General features: G+C 33.2%; 1 long non-coding RNA gene across 2 annotated transcripts; it reads right to left on the bottom strand.

The window, feature by feature from the left end:
• Positions 1–5,289: 5,289 nt before the first annotated feature.
• LOC143228174 (uncharacterized) lies at positions 5,290–18,484 on the bottom strand. 2 transcript variants are annotated; one of them, XR_013015242.1, is made up of 3 exons: positions 18,044–18,484; positions 16,557–16,593; positions 5,290–9,268 (listed from the first exon to the last, which is right to left on the bottom strand). It is a non-coding gene; the product is annotated as an uncharacterized LOC143228174 (long non-coding RNA). The 2 variants fall into 2 exon arrangements; XR_013015248.1 differs by having other exon boundaries at positions 18,219–18,484.
• Positions 18,485–19,279: the final 795 nt, after the last annotated feature.

The raw sequence follows: 19,279 nt of genomic DNA, 5'->3' as shown, positions 1-19,279 counted from the left end.
TGTCGCACGAAAACATGCTCGCCCTTTCAACCGTGGGAGCGTTATGATGTGACAGTCAATCCCACTATTCGTTGGTTAAAAGAGTAGCCCAAGAGTTGGCGGTGGGTGGTGATGACTAGTTGCCTTCCCTCTAGTCTTACACTGCAAAATTAGGGACGGCTAGCACAGATAGCCCTCGAGTAGCTTTGTACGAAATTAAAAAAAAAAAAAAAAAAAGCAAAAGCTGTTAAACATTTGTTCCTTGAAGGTAATATATTAAACATCTACGAAATCAATAAATAAAACCTTTTTGGGAATTTTTATGAACAAGATAAAAAATAAAATGATTGATACACCCAAGCTTTTAACCCTATTGAAAAATAACAAAGAAATTCAGAGCTATGAAACAAGGATTATTACTTACACATTCCAACATTTGACTAATCAATTCAACAACAGTTAGTGAGTCACGTAGGATTGAAAATATGGAATAAAACACTAAATGATATAAAGGGATAAAAAGAAAATAATGAAATTGAAGTTATGCTTTTAAAATGATATACCAGGTGTTTATATCTAAATCTAAAAATATAGCTCAGGTTATTTGAATAAAATTAATCAGTAGTATTAACAGTCAAAAGCCATTATTTAATGTATATACACATAGATATTTATTAATGTTGATTTTCAATGGGACACGATTTGTATCAGTAACTATCTGCTTTTTGGGTATCTCCTTTTCACATTCTTGATTATTTTATCATACATTTTTATACAACTATATTTTATTAAAAGTGAATAAATTTCATGTTCTTATTATTCTTGTTAAAGAAATAATTATAACGCTTTCTCGGCTTAAACAGCAAGGATATTCGGTGACAGGATTCGAACCCGCGACATGCAGAGTACGAGACGAGCGTTCTGAACACCAGGCCTTATTAGGTTAAGAGTAGTCGCTCCGGACGGAAAGCGTTGCCATTTGGGCGACTTCTCTCTGTTGTGTAATCCAAACAGGGGGACTACGTTTGAACCACAAGGGTATATCTGACCTAAACATTTAGCTCATTGGGTTTGCACCATTCCCCCCTTCAGTGGCACAGTGGTACGTCTGCGGACTTACAAGGCTAGAAACCGGGTTTCGATACCCGAGGCTGGCATAGCACAGATAGCACATTGTGTAGCTTTGTGCTTAATTATAAACAAACAAACAATCACTTGGTTCACTTGTTATCCTGTTTGTTTGTTTTGGATATTCCCGCAAAGTTACACAAGCGAACTATACCTCATGTTTAGCTGATATGCTGGGTAGAAAGCAACTAGTCAATAGAACCCACTATTAAATCTTGGGCTACGCTTATCAAGTAGTGGGATTTGCATGTCACTCTTACAGTACACCTACAAACTGCGAAGTACGATTTTGCAGCAAGGGTTCACGAATCCTGAATCCTCGGGTTCGCAATCCGGTACGCTAAACATTAGGTCGCGCCCGATTTAATGAGGTTTTATACGTATGAACAAACTAATCTTTCTTTTCATTGCAAATCATGAAATCTGAAACAACGGTAGAGTATGTAAATTAATATTCAAGATAAATCTAACACTTTGAGAGACAGATCTTCTTAAACCTATTCATGATTACTTCATACTTATGTTTTGTTTTTTTGTTACGTATTATGCCCCAAAATTAAATATTTGCAGAGAACAGTGCAAACTAGAACATCAATACCATTTAACACTTTAGAAAGGAGTAATGGTTTAATCTCCAGCTAAGTCGTATAGAAATCAGCAGAACACCACTGAGTAAATTACGAAAACTATAAATCTAAAACAGCGGATTTTAATATTGTCTAAGCGCACATTTATAGACAGGGTGGGGCAAAGAGACTGTAGAGTTATTGTATTAAACAAATTGTTTAAATTTTACTATTATTCTGAAACACACAATAATTAAATTTCTTTCAGTTGTTTCTTTGGTACCAACCGTATATTACTAATTATATAGTTAGTTTTTCCCGAACCTATATATTTAAAGTAAATATCAACAAGACTTAAGTATTAGGGGAATCATAAATGAGTTCTACAAGAGACCGTTTATACCTTCACTTCAATAGAGAGTTCATGCCTTCACTTCAATAGAGAGTTCATGCCTTCACTTCAATAGAGAGTTCATGTCTTCACTCCAATAGAGAGTTCATGCCTTCACTTCAATAGAGAGTTCATGCCTTCACTTCAATAGAGAGTTCATGTCTTCACTTCAATAGAGAGTTCATGTCTTCACTTCAATAGAGAGTTCATACCTTCATTTTAATAGAGAGTTCATGCCTTCACTTCATTAGAGAGTCCATACTTTCACTTTAATAGTGTTATTAACACTTCAACAGATAGTCCATACGTTTACTTCAATAGAGAGTTATTATCACTTCAACAGAAAGCCCATACTTTCACTTCAATAGTGTTATTAACATTTCAACAGATAGTCCATACCTTCACCTCAAAAAAGTCTTATTATCACTTCAACAGATAGTTTATACCTTAACTTCAATTCAATAAATAGTTTCTTCAGACGAGAGTATAATCTTTACAGGTGTTATGAAATTGTAACTATCCTCATTAATACGATGACTTTTCTTCGTAGGCAGTTACTTTGTTTTTTTTCATTATTTACCATTATCATAGTTTAATTTTGGAATACCATTCTTATCTAAACCAGCGAGCCCGGTATGGCTAGGTGGCTAAGGCACTCCATTCGTAATCCGTGTGGTCGTGGGTTCGAATCCACGTCGAAACTTTCAAATTCATATTTCTTAAGAATGTTAGAGGGCTAGCAAAACAGCTAGATCACAGACCCCCTTAGATTCAGGAAAAAGGCAGAAAGCAGGCATAACCCCCTACCACAAGGGCTTTGTCCGGCTTTTTGAGCTGAATATTAAATTATCTGTCATTTTTATAACGCGACCACAGCTGCGTCATATCTCGTATCCTAGTCTACTTCCTATCCCAAAATGTTAAACTTCTTTATATATAAATCATTTTACAAATATTTCTAGGAAATCGGAAAATACAATGTAGCAAGTTTGTCACGTCTAATTCATGAAGAAAATAATATTAAACGAAATACTTTCTTGGCAGCGACTGTGTTAGGTAAAATATAAGCCTAGATCGGAAATGTTATTTTTATCATTCACCTATACTGAAATACATAATAGAGTATTTGAGAGAAATGTAAGAAAAACACTGTGCTCAAGCATAATTTTTGCTATTTTTCTTTAGTCTCATCAGAAGTATTTTCCTATACATCTAGTGAACCTCCATACCAATTTTGTTGAAGATCCATCCACACCCTGTGAAGTATTTACATGGACAGTACTGTTATATTAAAATAGATGGCGACAGTGTATTTACATCCGCGTGTGACGTATTAATGACGTCATATATTCACTCTGAGAATGGAGAAAAATAAAGTTTTCTATGATGAGAAAGGGAGGTGAAGTGGGAAAATTGTGACCCATACTGAAAATCTACATGCACACAGGAAAAAGTTCGTTACGTTAGGGGTTGAACATCGCGCAATGAAAACGTTTGTCCAGTATCATATAAGCAATAGTTCCATTATAGCATGATGTGCAACGACTTGTGCACGTTTTCCATTCGTGATTATTTATTATTCTTGTGTTGATGCCGATAGTAAAAATAAGGCCTAATACAATCAAATGTTTACAGTTTCAAAAATACAACTTACTCTACTGGACAGTTCACTTTTAAGATTAAACCATATTCTTTGCAATGCTTTCAGATAATGAGAGACCTTTTGATAAAATCTCACATAAATGTGCAACACGCACATATTAGTCCAGTCCTCATGGATAAACTGATGCATCAGTATGAAAGTATAATTATTGATTGGTAAAACTGTTCACAAACGAAATATTATTTTAAAATTTTGATTGTGTTTGAAGTTAAGAACAAAACCACACAACTGGTTATCTGTGCTCTTCCCACCATGGATATCGAAACCAGGTTTCTAGCGTTGTAATTACGCAAAATATTGCTGTAGCACTAGTGGACACGAAAACAAAAGAAAATTCCTTCGGTGATTCAGCAGTAAGCTATAGGGCTTCTAACGCCAAAATTTAGGGTTCGATCTACGAAACAACACAAAAACGCTGCGATCTTTGTGTAGCTTTGTGCTTAAATAAAATGGGGAAAAAAAAACAGGAAATAACAGTTAATAGAATAAGAAAATTTTATTCTTTGTTGTACTTGCATCAAAAATCAAAAACATTTTCTTTGTATTTTTGTTATGCAAATGACTTATGTTCTTATTTTCAGAGCTACAAATAACTGACGTACACATACTAAATTACCTATGCTACAGAATATCCTAAAAACAACAACAGAAATAAAAAACACTTTTTAGTGTATTTTGCACATACACGCACGATATATTTTAAATGCACAAACTTGTATGAAACGCTACACGTTTCGGTTTCAAAGAGAGGACGAGTTTTCTTGTGTTAAAGATATATTGTCAACCCAGCAAATCAAGATTCTCTTAAGAATGGCTCGAAGTCTTGTCAAGTACTGGTTCATGACATTATCCATACGTAATTGAATATGTCATCTGAAATGTTATTCTGCAGAAAGGTATACTTCTGGTATATCAAGAAACATCAATTTATGATATTTAAAGAGAAAAGGTATACAAGTTGTAAATGGTGTTTATCTTAAGGTGTGTATGTTCATTTTTGACTAACCTTTAACAGCTTTTATTTAAGATCGATAGTGGGTGGCTTTTTCATGTGTTTCATTAGCTTACTTACACGTTCAACGCAAATGGAAAACAAAGAGGTCCCATGAGGGTAAGCTGTCAGTATTGATCCTAAGGGTACATATTAGATTTAATAACAATCGGTCCATCGGTTCGCCAGTTATACGCAGACATACATAAAAAGAAACATTATTCAATTAGCAGCTTAGATGTTGAAGCGTTTAGAAATAGTTATGATAAATAATAATAATTTTATTTAATTTCCAGCTTTTCTCGTCAACGAACTTATTCTAGGCTCACAACTATTCTTCTGATATAATTTGATCCTATATAACTGCAGTTCGGTCCGGTATGGCCGGATAGTTAGAGCGATCAGCTCGCCATCTGAGAGTCACGGGTTCGAATCCCCGTCACACCAAACACTCTCGCACTTTCAGCCGTGGGAGCATTATAATATAATATTACGATCAATCCCACTATTCTTTGGCAAAAGAGTAGCGCAAAAGTTGGCGGTGGATGGGATGACTAGCTGCCTTCCATCTAGCTTTACACTGCTAGATTAGAGACGACTAACGCAGATAGACCTCATGTAGCTTTCCGCGACATTAAAAAAAACAAGCAAACCGTAATTCACAGTACATGAATTAATTGTTTCAACAATTCGTAATTTGTAATTTTCGTAATTTTTGGTTATTAGTCACCAATCTTCTTCTGTTCTGCTGTTGATTAATCTTACAAAACATTTTCATTGAGTGAATTTGTCTCCTACATATTTTGTAATTGGGTCCCTTTACTGAAACTGCAAAAGTATACTGAAATGAACCGGAAGCAAACAAGGTCTAATCAGAGTTCGGCATTCGGTTGAGAAAAGCTGCTGTTCTTACAAGTTTTGTTTGGTTTCGTTTGAATTTCTCGCAAAGCTACTCAAAGACTATATGCGCTAGTCGTCTCTTAATTTAACAGTGTAAGACTAGAGGGAAGGCAGATAGTCATCGCCACCCACCGCCAACTCTTGGGCTAAACTTTTACCAACAAATAGTGGGATCGTTCGAAACATTATAACGCCCCCCGCTGAAAGGCGAGTATGTTTGAAGTGAGGACGATTCGAACGCGCGACCTACGGATTATGAGTCGAGTGCCTTAACTTCTGGCCATGCCGGGCCGTTCCTACAAGTAGAAGGAACGTTATCCTTTCTTGTCATGCTGAAATGAACTTTTTTTTTAATTCGTTTCACATCAAGCATAATAGCGCTTCCAAAAAGTAAGCCTTTTTTATTTATCCTTTCCAGTAGCTATGATTCAAAAAGCAGTCCATTTTCAGGGGATTTCATAAGCTCAAGTAATAATCTGAAGTTTAGGACGTCAGATTAAACTATAAGAACTTCGAAGTGAAACAACTAAGAAACATCGTCAGAATGAATCACAGTGTTTTTAAGCCTTTAAACAGCAGCGCCCCTGACGCAGCAAAGTTTACGTTGTGTCACTCCTTCACATTCATATAATTTTCGTAAGTGATAACAGCTAAACAGCATTTTCTTTGCCTATTTTAATGAAAACATGCTTGAAGGAGTGAGTAAATGAAATACAAAACATAAAACAAAAACATTGAGAGCAAAGTGATTATTTTGTTAGGCCATCGTCTTCTCCAGGTCTTCTGTTTCTTCCATTGTTATCCTAGGTTCTCTCGCCAAAAAAAAAAAAAAAAAAAGCTACGTATCCCAATAAGTGTGCCCCACAATTAAGAAAACATTGATGTAAGGTGTAAAATTCAAGTCAATAAAAGTACAAGGTATGGGACATACTATATATAGGGAACGACAATAAAACAGAATTCAAAGACACTGGTGAAACAGCGGTAAGTTTACAGATTTAGAACGTTAAGATCCAGGTTTCGATTTCCGGCGGCGAACAGAACAGATAGTCCAATGTCACTTTCCTATAAAATAAACAATGGACTATTGTGCCCTGTGTGCCGTGAGATATCAGTACCAGAATTTAGCATTGTAAGTCTGTAAAGTAGGAACAAATTACTTTATACGTCTTAATAGATATAGGGTTGTTATAACTTTATCGCATGAAAATCTAGTTTTTCAGACACATTTGTTTAATCTGGAGAATCGCTTTACTATGTTTGAATAAAATTATTAGTCGATGCACATTATGTTAATCATGGGGAAATTAGTTTGTTAGAGATCTCTTTTTAGGGAGTTATATCATTTACAGTTAGTTGCAAGTACAAATTACGTCGGGGTTTGGTTTTGTTTTGTTTTTGAATTAAGCACAAAGCTACACAATGGGCTATCTCTGCTCTGCCCACCACGGGTACCGAAACCCGGATTTTAGCATTGTAAGTCCGCAGACATACCGCTGAGCCACCGGGGGGCACGGAGCTTTGGAAAATACTTTGATAGTGTGGTAAACTTAATGTGTATCTTGTATAGTCAAAAGACCTGAGGAGAATTAATTACATATAATAAATTTAGATAAAATAATCCATTCTGCATCCCTTACTTGCAAGTTCTTAATGCTAATTGCATTCTTTTGTAATTTTTCATTTCATTCAAACTAATCCGTTTAGTGTTTTAATTAGATCCACCTAACATTCTCGGTAATTTCTTAATATTATATATATGGCTTATTTAACCATTTGTTGCTCCATTAAAGAGTTTTAAGAAATATACATCAATAATTTTTATAATTAGTAGTTCAAAAAAAAAAAAAAAAGCAAACCACAAAGTTAAGAAACTTATTGCTCCTGTCCTCTTGAGACGGATAGAAAGAATATATGTTACAGACAATGATGAGTATTGGAGACCTCTCTTCTACCGTTTTCAACCCAAGTGTCTATGGTACATTTCACAGCATTAACTTTATTTCTTCATTTTAAGGCTCTTCTGAGACATACTGACAAGCAATAACTTAAGACACTATCCTGGGAACCTTATCTCCATCTGTATTAATGATTTTCTAAATTAAATATGTCCTACAAGCAGGTGTGTCTACTAATAGCTGAAACTCGAGCATTCACTGGTTAATCAGTAGTGTCGCTCGAAACTGAAATCATTTAGAAAATACTGTTTCTTCAGACCGCTTAACGGGAGGTAACATGGGCCTTACAAGATAATCGTGTATAAAGATGATAAAAAATAACCAGTGAAAACACGCAGAATAAAAACGTAACAATAATTCTGAAGCGATTGGCTGCAACTCCAATAACGTTCCTACAACTTAAAACTTCAGGGAATCGTTTGTGGTACCGCACGAATTTAAACCCAACTTCGAAATCCATAGAGCAGAAGCACAGGACCACTCCGCGCGAGACAAGATTACAAAAATGCCCCTCTGTCGTAGAGTTGAGTTGTCGAATTTCGTGAAAACTTACTCGAGAGTTTTCTGTGCTAGTCGCCCTTAACGTTGAAATAATAGACTATAGGAAAAGTTTGTTTTTGTTTTGAATTTCGCGCAAACATGATGGCTAACTGCGCTAGCCATCCCTAATTTAGCAGCGTCGGACTAGACGGAAGGCAGCGAGTCATCACTACTCACCGCCAACTCTTGGGTAGATCTTTTACAAATTAATAGTGTAAAACTATTAATAAAAAGTGTAAGTAAGCATTATACTTACGGTATAATGTAACCGTCACATTACAACACACCTAACGGGCTGAAAGAGCGACTATGCTTAGTGCAACAGGGATTCGAACCCGCGACCCTCATATTATGAGTCAAGAGCCCTAATCACCAGGCCATACCGAATCTCTATAGGAAAGGCAGTTAGTCAATACCATTACCGCTGACTTACGAGCTACGTTAATTGAACAGTGTGATTTGATTGTCACTCTCATAATGTGCCTACGGCTTCAAAGATAAGAGAAGCACTTCTTTCGGCAAAAGGCACGAAACACGGATCCACAGATTGACATGCTAACCACTAAATTAAGACTATTTAAAAAACGTGACTTTGTGGTTTACAGATTCATTTTACAAATTTTAATAATGTATTTATTACAGATTTAATTTTATTAAAATACCTTTCAAAAATAATTTGTAGAGTACAGTATTTTATAAAACTGTAATTTGGTTTTGAAATATTAAAATAGAAATTTGTATTTATTTTATTTTCTAGGAATATTTTATAGACAAGAAGAAGCAGTATATTTATCCATTATATCATATTCTAATATAAATATTTATTGACATCATCTCGAAGCAGTTTGCTATTCACTCCAGTAGGCACCCAACAAGGCCCCAAAGTGCAGAAAGCGATTTTTCTTTTTTACAGAAAATGGAATGTGAACCATGAATTATCATCTTCACAATCCGTAACACTAACCACTGGGCCACGCTTAGTTTTTAGCTTATTTAGTCAGTCGTCAGTTACGAGTTATTATTATAACTACCAAACGTTTCAGTTTTTCCATGTCTCCCAGTGAGACAACAGAAACTCCAAGGACTTGCAACTCTAATATCCGGAATTGGATTCCCCTCAGTAGACACGTCAGATACGCCAAGATGGCTTTGCTGAAAAAATAAACAAACAATTTCCTATATTAGCTTCAACACTAGTACTCATTTTTATTAGTGGACGTTAGTCTTCGCGATCCCTTCCGGCAACAATCGTAAACTTCAAATATATAAAAGTAGCTTACACGGGAGAGTTGACCAATGTTCCATCAATGGCTGAGAAAATGATGGGAATTGCTAATGGGATACTTACTTGCCGTCAAAATGCAAATGGTCTCCTTTTCTTTGCACGTACTTGACAGGCAGAATATAACATGATGAAATCTCAAAGCAGAAGAGAAACAGTAAACAGCGAGAAAAAATGTGGCATAGTAATGAACAGCGAAACCATAGTTTCATTTGGTGATGTCAATAATTATGTGGATGTTGAAACTGATAATGAGTTTATTGACAATGATGGCGTGCCAGTAATGGATCTTAACTAATTTATCCGAATACTTAATTGCTTATCGGTAATCTATAACAGTGTTATTGGTCTGTTAGTTTCAATTTTATTTAAACTGCAGTTTACGTTTTTAAATAATTGAATATCGAGTATGTTTTAAACCGTATTATCTCAACTGTTTGCTGCTAGTATTCACTCGTTTAACGTTTACCTACTGTGTAGGGTTAACTGTTCTTTATCAATTTACTGTTAGAACTGTTTCGTTTTTACTGTTATCAACGAACAGAATTCATTATGGATGTTTGCTGTAAGTTGAGTACGACTAATCGAGACATCTGTCCTATACGTGGGCCATATATAACCATATGAAGATAATAAACTAACTCAGATGTCCAAACTTCCCCTTTCTAGGGAGTCATATGATGATGAAACTATTCTCATTGAAATTGAACTACATACGAACTTTTGTTTCTGATATGTAGCTATTAACAAACAACACAAATATGTATGGGGAGCTAAATTCCACCTTCTGCTGGTCGCTGGAGACTTCTCTTTCCCCTATATCACACATCAAGTGATCGTATATGCATATATACTAAATTTGTTCCAATTAGATCAACAAGTGTTGGAATAAATTTCAAAAACACACGTAAAAGCATTGTCATTTATATACACAGGTAGAATTTTACTTTGGTTTTTCTTTGTATTACCGCCAGAATTACCAACACATTTTCCTGACAAAAAAGGCTTAGTTTGTTGACTTCAGCGCAAAGCTCTCTAATATCGAAGCGAAAGCTTAACTCTGACAATTCTTTACCGACGAAAAATGGAATTCACCATTACGGTATAACGTCACCATGACAGAAAGAACTAACATGCTCGGTGACGAAATTCAAAGTCGCGACCGGCAGATAGTTAACAAATCGATTTTTGTTTTGTTTTTTGAATTTCGCGCAAAGCTACTTGAGGGGTATCTGCGTTAACCGTCCCTAATTTAGCAGTGTAAGACTAGAGGAAGGCAACTAGTCATCACCACCCACCGCCAACTCTTGAGCTACTCTTTTACCAACGAATAGTGGGATTGACCGTGACATAATAACGCCCCCACGGCTGAAAGGGCAAACATGTTTTGTGCGACGGGGATTAGATCTTGCGACCTTCAGATTACGAGTCGAACGCCTTAACCCACCTGGCCATACCAGGCCTAACTAATCGAACTCCTTAAACGACCAAGCCATGACAGGTTGTATAAAGCTTAATAATCCAAACAAAAAAAGCTGTTTTGGATATTTAATCTAAAGAGTCGTGTAATATTTTAACATTTTACGTTTTAAAATACTCATCCATTTCCTATAGACGTTTCGAAGTTATGAGAGTTATCTCGAAATTAGGAAATTGCACGCTACAGCGACAATCCAATTTAACTATTATTCGCCAAATATTCAAACAATTATTTGACTTTCTGTATTTAAAATGTCACATATAACATAGCTACTCAATAATGCTAAGGGAAGAACAGATTAGACCTTCAATATTTGAAAGGTATTCAATTCTAACTGCTGACTTATCGCTTAAAACTTGAAATATTTTTCATTATCACCAGGTGATTATGCTGTGGCGTAAAAACAAGAAAAACACACCATATAACATGAAAGATAAAAAAACTTCTGTCTGAGGATTTCAAGACGTTCCAGTAAAAATGGAAGCGTTCCACTTTTTATCATCAGTTTGTTTTTAGTTCCGATCAAAACAATGTTGAATTATGAGTTTCTCTGTACCTCATTGGAAAATCGCCCGACACAGACAAATCACATGGAACGTGTGATTTTTTTTTTTTTTCAAACCTATCATTGGCCAACCACAAGAATTGAGATTTCAAGATATGCCCAGTCGCGAAAAAAAACAAGAAAGAGAAGCGACAGTTTTATTTTTGAGTAGGCTTAAAACAATTTAGGCGCGCTTTTCGTTCATTTTTCAACTATATCAGCTTTTATCTGATTCAGGGATGTTAGTGTCACGTGTTATAGAAAGAAAATCAGTTTTTCACTCCCTTTCAAATTATTTGCTGTTAGTTACTTACGTTAACAATATCCAGAGCATCGCAATATTTATAAGTATATTAATAAAAAAAGATTAAGACGCTACGGAACTTTTCTTATCCATAAGAATTGTAAACTGCAGTTATGTAATATTCTGTTGATTTTTTTAATAGAAGGACAAAATGAATTAGGATTTACTTAGAGAACTTCACTTCTATGACGGGGGATCAGTTAGGCCTGTAGTTAAATGCTATTTCCATCCTGTGGCGGTAATAAAGACGAGGGTAAAGATGACAACGGAAAATAGTCAATAGGAAAAAAAAAGACAAAACAGGTAAAAGAATACAGGTCCTATATTTTAGAAATGGCATAAAATTACAGATACCAAAATAAGCATTTTACTTTTTATTATCACATATATGCTTAAACCCTGTAAAACAAGTAACACAAACAAATAACAAAAAAGTCCTGTATTTTTTCAATAGTAATTAAATTACAAAATCAGTAACAAGGATTTTACTTCTTTACTATCACGTACCTGTATAAATCTGCAAGGCAGAGATTTGTTTTTTAATTAAGCACAAAGTTACACAATGGGTTATCTGCGCTCTGCCCACCACGGGTGTCGAAACCCGATTTTTAGCGTTGTATGTCCCCAGACATACCGCTGAGCCACTGGGGGCACAAGGCAAAGAAAATTCCAAAAACATGTTAAAATGTGATAAAAAGTCCTATATTTTATGGATGGTATAAAATCGCAAATCCAGAAATAAGTATTTTACTTTTTTTATTATCACATATATGCCTGAACCCTGTAAAAAAAAAAAGGTGACACAAATGGGTAAAATATGTCAGAAAAATAAATCCTTTATTGCTTCGAATAGTATAAAATGACGAAATCCAGAATAATCAATTTACTTTTTTTACATAATTCATGCGTAAACGCTGTTATGCATTAATAGTTATTGATACTGTCTTTTTTATTTTTTTTTACTTTCGCGCACAGTGTAAGACTAGAGGCACTCGACTCGTAATTCGAGAGTCGTGGGTTCGAATCCCCATCGCACCAAACATGGTCGCCCTTTCAATCATGGGGGCGTTATAATGTAACGGTCAATCCCACGATTCGTTGGTAAAAGAGTTGCCCAAGAACTGCTGGTGGGTGGTGATGACTAGCTGCCTTCCCTCTAGTCTTACACTGCTAAATTAAGGACAGCTAGCACAGATAGCCCTCACGTAGCTTTGCATGAAATTCGAAAACCAAACCAAAGATTATGATTTAAAATAGCAATTACCTGCTTAAAAGTAAAGGGAGCTGATTACATAGCTTGGTCAAGTTTGTGAAGAAAAATAGTTTTAATTAATTACAAGGATTGCATTACTTTAGGGAATTAATATACCCAAGAATCATGTTATCTATAATATACTCAAGAATCACATGCTATCTAAATATTTTTGTGCATTTACAGTACAAAATCCATTCTACCTGACAGTAAATTTGTTGTCAACCCAACCATCATAATTAATTTAAATACTGAGTAGCTAGCTAAAGTTAAAACATTTATATAGAAAGTTTGGTGTGTATCATACCATGATAAATCATCACAGATATGACATGTGACAATACAGTATCCAAAATACTGCTTATTATAAATAATTATGGCAATTAATGGTGAAGTTAGTTGAGTTTAGGGCTGTATTACTCATGTACATTTTATAAGTGGCTGAAATTCTAATTCACCGGTTGTATGTGTTAATATTCACAAATAAACACCACCACCTGATGGAACTATCAACTGTTGAAACAGAAATTTGTAGTACTAAATACATTTATCATGATGATCTTTATATGCAGTAAACCAGTGAAAACAATAACATTTAAGCTTAAAAAATTGAAAATAATAAACATTTGCTTAAATTAGACTGTATGAACATAAAGTTAAATAAGTTCCATGCCAGTTTGTAAATTTTATTTTGATTTGTGATAAAATATCTGAAAATATGAGAAAGTTCTTATTTTGCTTTTTTTTTAGCTCAATAATCAATAATTTATTTCGATAGAGAGAGATACTCTTCTGAAAGATCAAATTCGTCATTGCATTATCATCACAAACTTGAGATATACATGCAACATGCTACATTAATAAGGTCAGTTACTAATATTTTGCTATACTGAAGTCATATTAGGGCTAAGTAACACTTTTGTGAAAAAAAAAAACAACAACAAAAGCCACAAAACTTTAGGTCTAACAGGTAATGAAAATTTGCAAAAATTGCATTAACTCTTCCAAAAAATGACCTGGAAAATATTTCTTACCTAAAATAACTTGTACATACTTTACTGTAGTATTTCATTGCACACTGATTTGCTTTTAATTTCTATAATTTTTTCAGTTGTTCACTTTAAAGTTTCTCTTCAACCAGATTATTTTTAAAAGGTATTGTGTTGAAAATGCCTGGTTTATGATTATAATCTTTAATTAATTCAGATATTAAGCTTAGATTTTCTATAATGTGACAATAACCTTTAGTCCAATAAAGACTAAGAGAAAAAATCCTTTGAACAAAACTTTGCACTATGTAGTCAAGCTTTTAAATAAAGAATCAAAGTTATTCAATGGATCATACAATAATCTTAACTTCATGAATTTTAATTCATTATCTTCTAGTGCTACCTTTAGAAAGTAAAATTAAGTTTCTCCTTTTATGTTAGAGAATAAAACCCAGAATGACATTCATAAACTATCTGATATTTATTGTGAAGAACCACTAAAGAAAATATGATTAAATAAGGCATAGTTAACATGTTCTTGTTTAAGATCACTGTAGATTACAGCGCAACATGATACTCCCTTCTTATAAATGTAAAATACTACATGCAGTTTTAGCCCACTTTGTACAGTTATCAAAATCCTAGAAAGAGAAGAGAAATAGATGACTAATACAACACCTGTTTAAAATCAATTTCAGTGGCATATCAGAAGGGACAGGGACTCTTATAAACTTTACTCTGGAACATTAAAGAATGACAGATGGATCATTTAAATTTCATAAAATTATTAAGAGGCTTTCACCAAATGATTGGTGACTGGTTTAAGGTGATGAAATACAAAGACTTGGAACTGCAGCCTGAATATGAAAGACCATAAGGTTTAAGTTTAGAAACTCAAATTCAGCCTTCTTTTTTGACTAACTAGTCCTCTCAGTGTTAAGTTTCCAAAACTTGTGGAATAGTTTGTCTGATGGTGTAGTCTTCAGTTTCAACTACTACAAATATTTCTTGGGTACAGCAACATACGTGACATCAAGGGACAGAAGAAGGTTTAATTCTGATGTGTGAGTTGGATGTTTTAATAACTGAAGGTTGACGTCCCCAATCAGCCTAAAGGCCATCTGTCACTAATCTTTCTTATGTGTAAAAAACTGATCTACAGCTTTAAATATTCAACTACAAACAAAACCAAGCAAACAGAAAACTGACAAAATGTGAACAAAAATAAAAATGTGGGGTCTCTCAGGTGGAACTGTAATTATTTTATTATGATGAGTAATGAAAAATATAATACACTGTCTATTTAATGTGGCATAAGAATGAAAAAGAAACTCAATAATTCACAGCACCAGGATTCAAACACATAAAACATGGAAATTACAAAAAAAAACTTCAAAAATGGACTGCTGGCCTTGTATATTTGTATGAACACTAATTTTATTATAAAAACCTGATATAAAATATGCCTTAGCTGTAAAAATTTAAACAAACATGATTACTTTTATTAGCAAAATATCTGGATTAATTTCAGTTAAGTGTTAGTGATATGTGATTGCTTGTTATTTTAAATGAGGAGCATCCTTGTAGATCTAAATGGAATTCTAAGCTGTTATATTTCAAATGAGCATTTTCTAAAACTTTCATATTTCACACATTATTCTTCATAAAATATTAAAACTAACATTTAGTTAAAATGTAATTCCATACTGAACTAAATTAACTGTGCAGTTTTGTCTGTTAATAAATGTACAAGTGTACAGTGATTTTCCGAACATCCTGTATTACATCAAACTCATTTTTAAGAAATTTAAGAAAAAGTCAAACGTTAAAGTTAAAGTCAAAAGAAAAGTCGTCAAACAAGGAAAACTAGCCCATACATAAAACTACCCAATGAAAATAAAAGGAATACAAACTATTAGCAAATCTCATATAATTTGTCAAACCACTTGGGAGATAATGATAGAGCACTTGGAATATTATGTTCAGTTGTAAAGCTCACTATGAAACTGATATTTATTTTTAAAAAAACAAACAAAAAATACTAGAATAACTCCTGTTTTTAAATGGAAGAATGACAGAGATTTAACTACTTAGCTTTAGATTTGAAATATTAGACAATTTGACTCAAGTGTTTAGAAATAATGAGATAAATTATCTAACTGTAACAAACTATTAAATTTCTAAAAGGACAGTAGTGAAAATGTTGCCTTAAATGTGAGAGTTATTTCTAATAAGGTTTGGAAACCTAAAGGTTAGCTGTTTTCAAACAAAATTAGGTCACATTTCAGAGGTCAATCTGCAACAGTTTCTTAAGAAGACACTTTGCTCTGTTATATTAAGTTATTTCAGAGTTTAACTTTGTAAGTTTGTTTACACAAAGAGCTAAATTCTATTTTAATTTTGCATGTTTATATGTGGCTTTGATGCTAACAGAATTTTGGCTAGTTACTTTAATTGATTTGTAGTGTGAAAGGTATAATTAGGTTAAATATAATTGGCTAATTTTCAAAGTTAGTAAGAGTTTTTAAATACTAGTGAAAAATTATAACCAACACACATTGTAAGGGACATAATTTCAATTGTACTTACTGAAAACAAATTATTTTTCTTAGTCAGCTGGCTGATCCTGATGGGGAAAAAAACTGAAATTTTTGTTTTTTGTTCACCAATATATCAAACATCTACATGGAAACAACTAGATCACTGATGTAAATATAAATAAAAATACCAATGACACACTCATTTCACTAAATAAAAATTTTATTGACAGCTGAACTGGTTTAAACTGAAAAACTTGTAGCTAGAGTTACACATTTCCAGTTATACTTCTGACAAAAGATGCATATCACTTAAATGTCAGTTAAGACAATAACAGTGACAATTAAAGGTAAAGCTACTAGTATATAACAAGGTAACTTAGGTAATACATACATCTGAACAGTTTTGAACCAATAATAATGTTCACCAAAGGTGTATATATATATTGTCAATAATGATAAAATCAACTGTATTTCAGTAGGATGTTAATATTTATTTCTTTTACTTCAGAAACAATGTTAATGGCATTCCTACAGACAATTATAACTGGGTGACAACATTCACTCCAAAATATTATTAGACACTAGGCATAGTTTTTTAAATGTATTATTTTTAAAAGATAGCATTTAATGAAATGTTTGAATAATGAAGGTAAGATTATTATTTTAATGTTAAGATAACATTATTACCAGAGTAATATTAACAATAAATTGGTATCCATAACCATGAAACTGATGATCAATGAGCACAGTGAAAAAAAACACGTACTCTTGATGCAGTACTCCAAATATAACTTAGCTCTAACGTTAATTCACTAAGCCCAAAGTAAATGAATAACTAGGGCAAATTTTGCTCCAGTTGAACTGTTTATGCATAGAGAAATATACTGTTATGGGGTCAATTAACAGTTTTTACCAAATTGTGTGTATCGTCTTGTAAAAAAACAAAAGTTAGGCCTAAGAAACTTTATTAAAACTGACCTTGAGAAACTCGTACGTAAACAGTAAATTGGTGTAAATTAATTGACAAATTTTTATGTACTAATGTAGTCTATGTATTAACTTTATTTAAAAAAATGGTAAATAGGAGATGACGTTTCGAGCTAGCGCTCTTCGTCATATATAATACATAATAAAATATAATAAATGGACTGACTACATTAGTACTTGAATTTGAAAGTTTTCAATTACCCTGTGCTTATTTACTTTTTACTTACAAACGAGTTAATCGTAGCCAGAGTTCTAACAAAATTTCTTAGGTTATTATAAGTTTAGAAGTTCTTTTTTGCAGGCCGATACGCTTAATTAAGTAAAACAAAACAACCTGTTAACTAGCCCTATAACTTATATTTCTCTAGGCCTGAACAGTTCAACTACTGAACTAGTTACGTTTGGAGTCCTGCATCAAGAGTGCCTTTTGTTTTTTCATTCACTCTCTTCATTGACTTACTTTCAATTTCATGGACGTACATACTGATTTATTGGTAATATTACTGTTACTGACAGTAAGTTTTTCTAACATTAAAATAGTAATCTTACCTTTGTCAGAGTACAATCTGACGAAGAAGGGTGCTAGCTCGAAACTTCATTCCCTTCAAATAAAACAACTTCACTTTTGTTTGTCATATATTTTAATCTTGATATCTTTGTCACTTATGCGGTTAGCTATATATTTATTTCTTTTAAGAAAGCAGTATCCTTAACTTAGGCTTACCTAGTATTACCAAAACTAAAACTCTTAGTCTGAATCGTTATTCGAAATTTAACAACAGTTTGACAAAAATTCAGTTTCTAGTTCTAAAATATTAACGTAACTAAAACTTATCTTTTTATTAGTTAATAAATCGTAAAATAACCACCGTCATCTCACAAAATACATAACTTAATTAACTTGATTGTTACGTGACCGTACATTAATTCTAAATTAATCTTTATTTTCAGCGAGAACCCACGATTTAGAGTTGCTCGATTACGTTTACAACGTTGCGTTAACTACAAAAAAAGGATAAAGAGCATGCGCAAACTTACAACCTTTTGCGAAGTTTATTTAAAATAGAGTTTGCTAAATGAACAAAAGAAAGTTAAAATTAAATAATTATATAAGCTTTTAATATGTCCCATACATAATATCTAAGTTTTATAAATTGCATCCAAATATTAAAATTATTTCAGCTACCTACAAATGATCGATTAGATACGTCAGGAAAGTGAGTCATATTCTGTGAGAGGCACGCTTACAGGGAAGAGACTAAAGTCCTTGTTTTTGACAGATGAAACTAGAAAAGCCAAAGAATACCAGAGAAACAAGTAACAGGTCAGTGATATTCACATATATCATTGTCGTTTTTTGTTGTTGTTATATAATTGTAAGTTTAAGTTGTGAGATTTTCAACTTTTTTCACCAATTGCCTATAAATATTGATATTAAAGTTATGCTATATCATAACTGTGTAAATGTTTATAATGAACCCTTTTGAATCTTATCTCGATGTAAATATAGTACATATAAATTAGTTTTTTTTTGTTTTTTTTTGTTTAGATAGCCGTGCGATTATCAGCTGTACAGTTACATTCACTTGATTAAAAGTTATAGATTATTGTAGAAAGAAACAACATGATTCCAGCAAGACCCTTGGCGGCTCAGAGTTACCTTGAGAGCTTATTAATTAAAAAAAAAATTAGGGTTAGATCCTTGTGGTGGATGCATAACATATTTGTTCTTAAGAGCAAAACAAACAAATACCTCCAGTAAAATTACCAAATAACTGTGTGTTG

The sequence above is a fragment of the Tachypleus tridentatus genome, chromosome 1 (genome assembly GCF_004210375.1).
Source record: "Tachypleus tridentatus isolate NWPU-2018 chromosome 1, ASM421037v1, whole genome shotgun sequence".
Lineage (NCBI taxonomy): Eukaryota > Metazoa > Arthropoda > Merostomata > Xiphosura > Limulidae > Tachypleus > Tachypleus tridentatus.
This window is presented reverse-complemented; position numbering and strand designations above follow the sequence as displayed.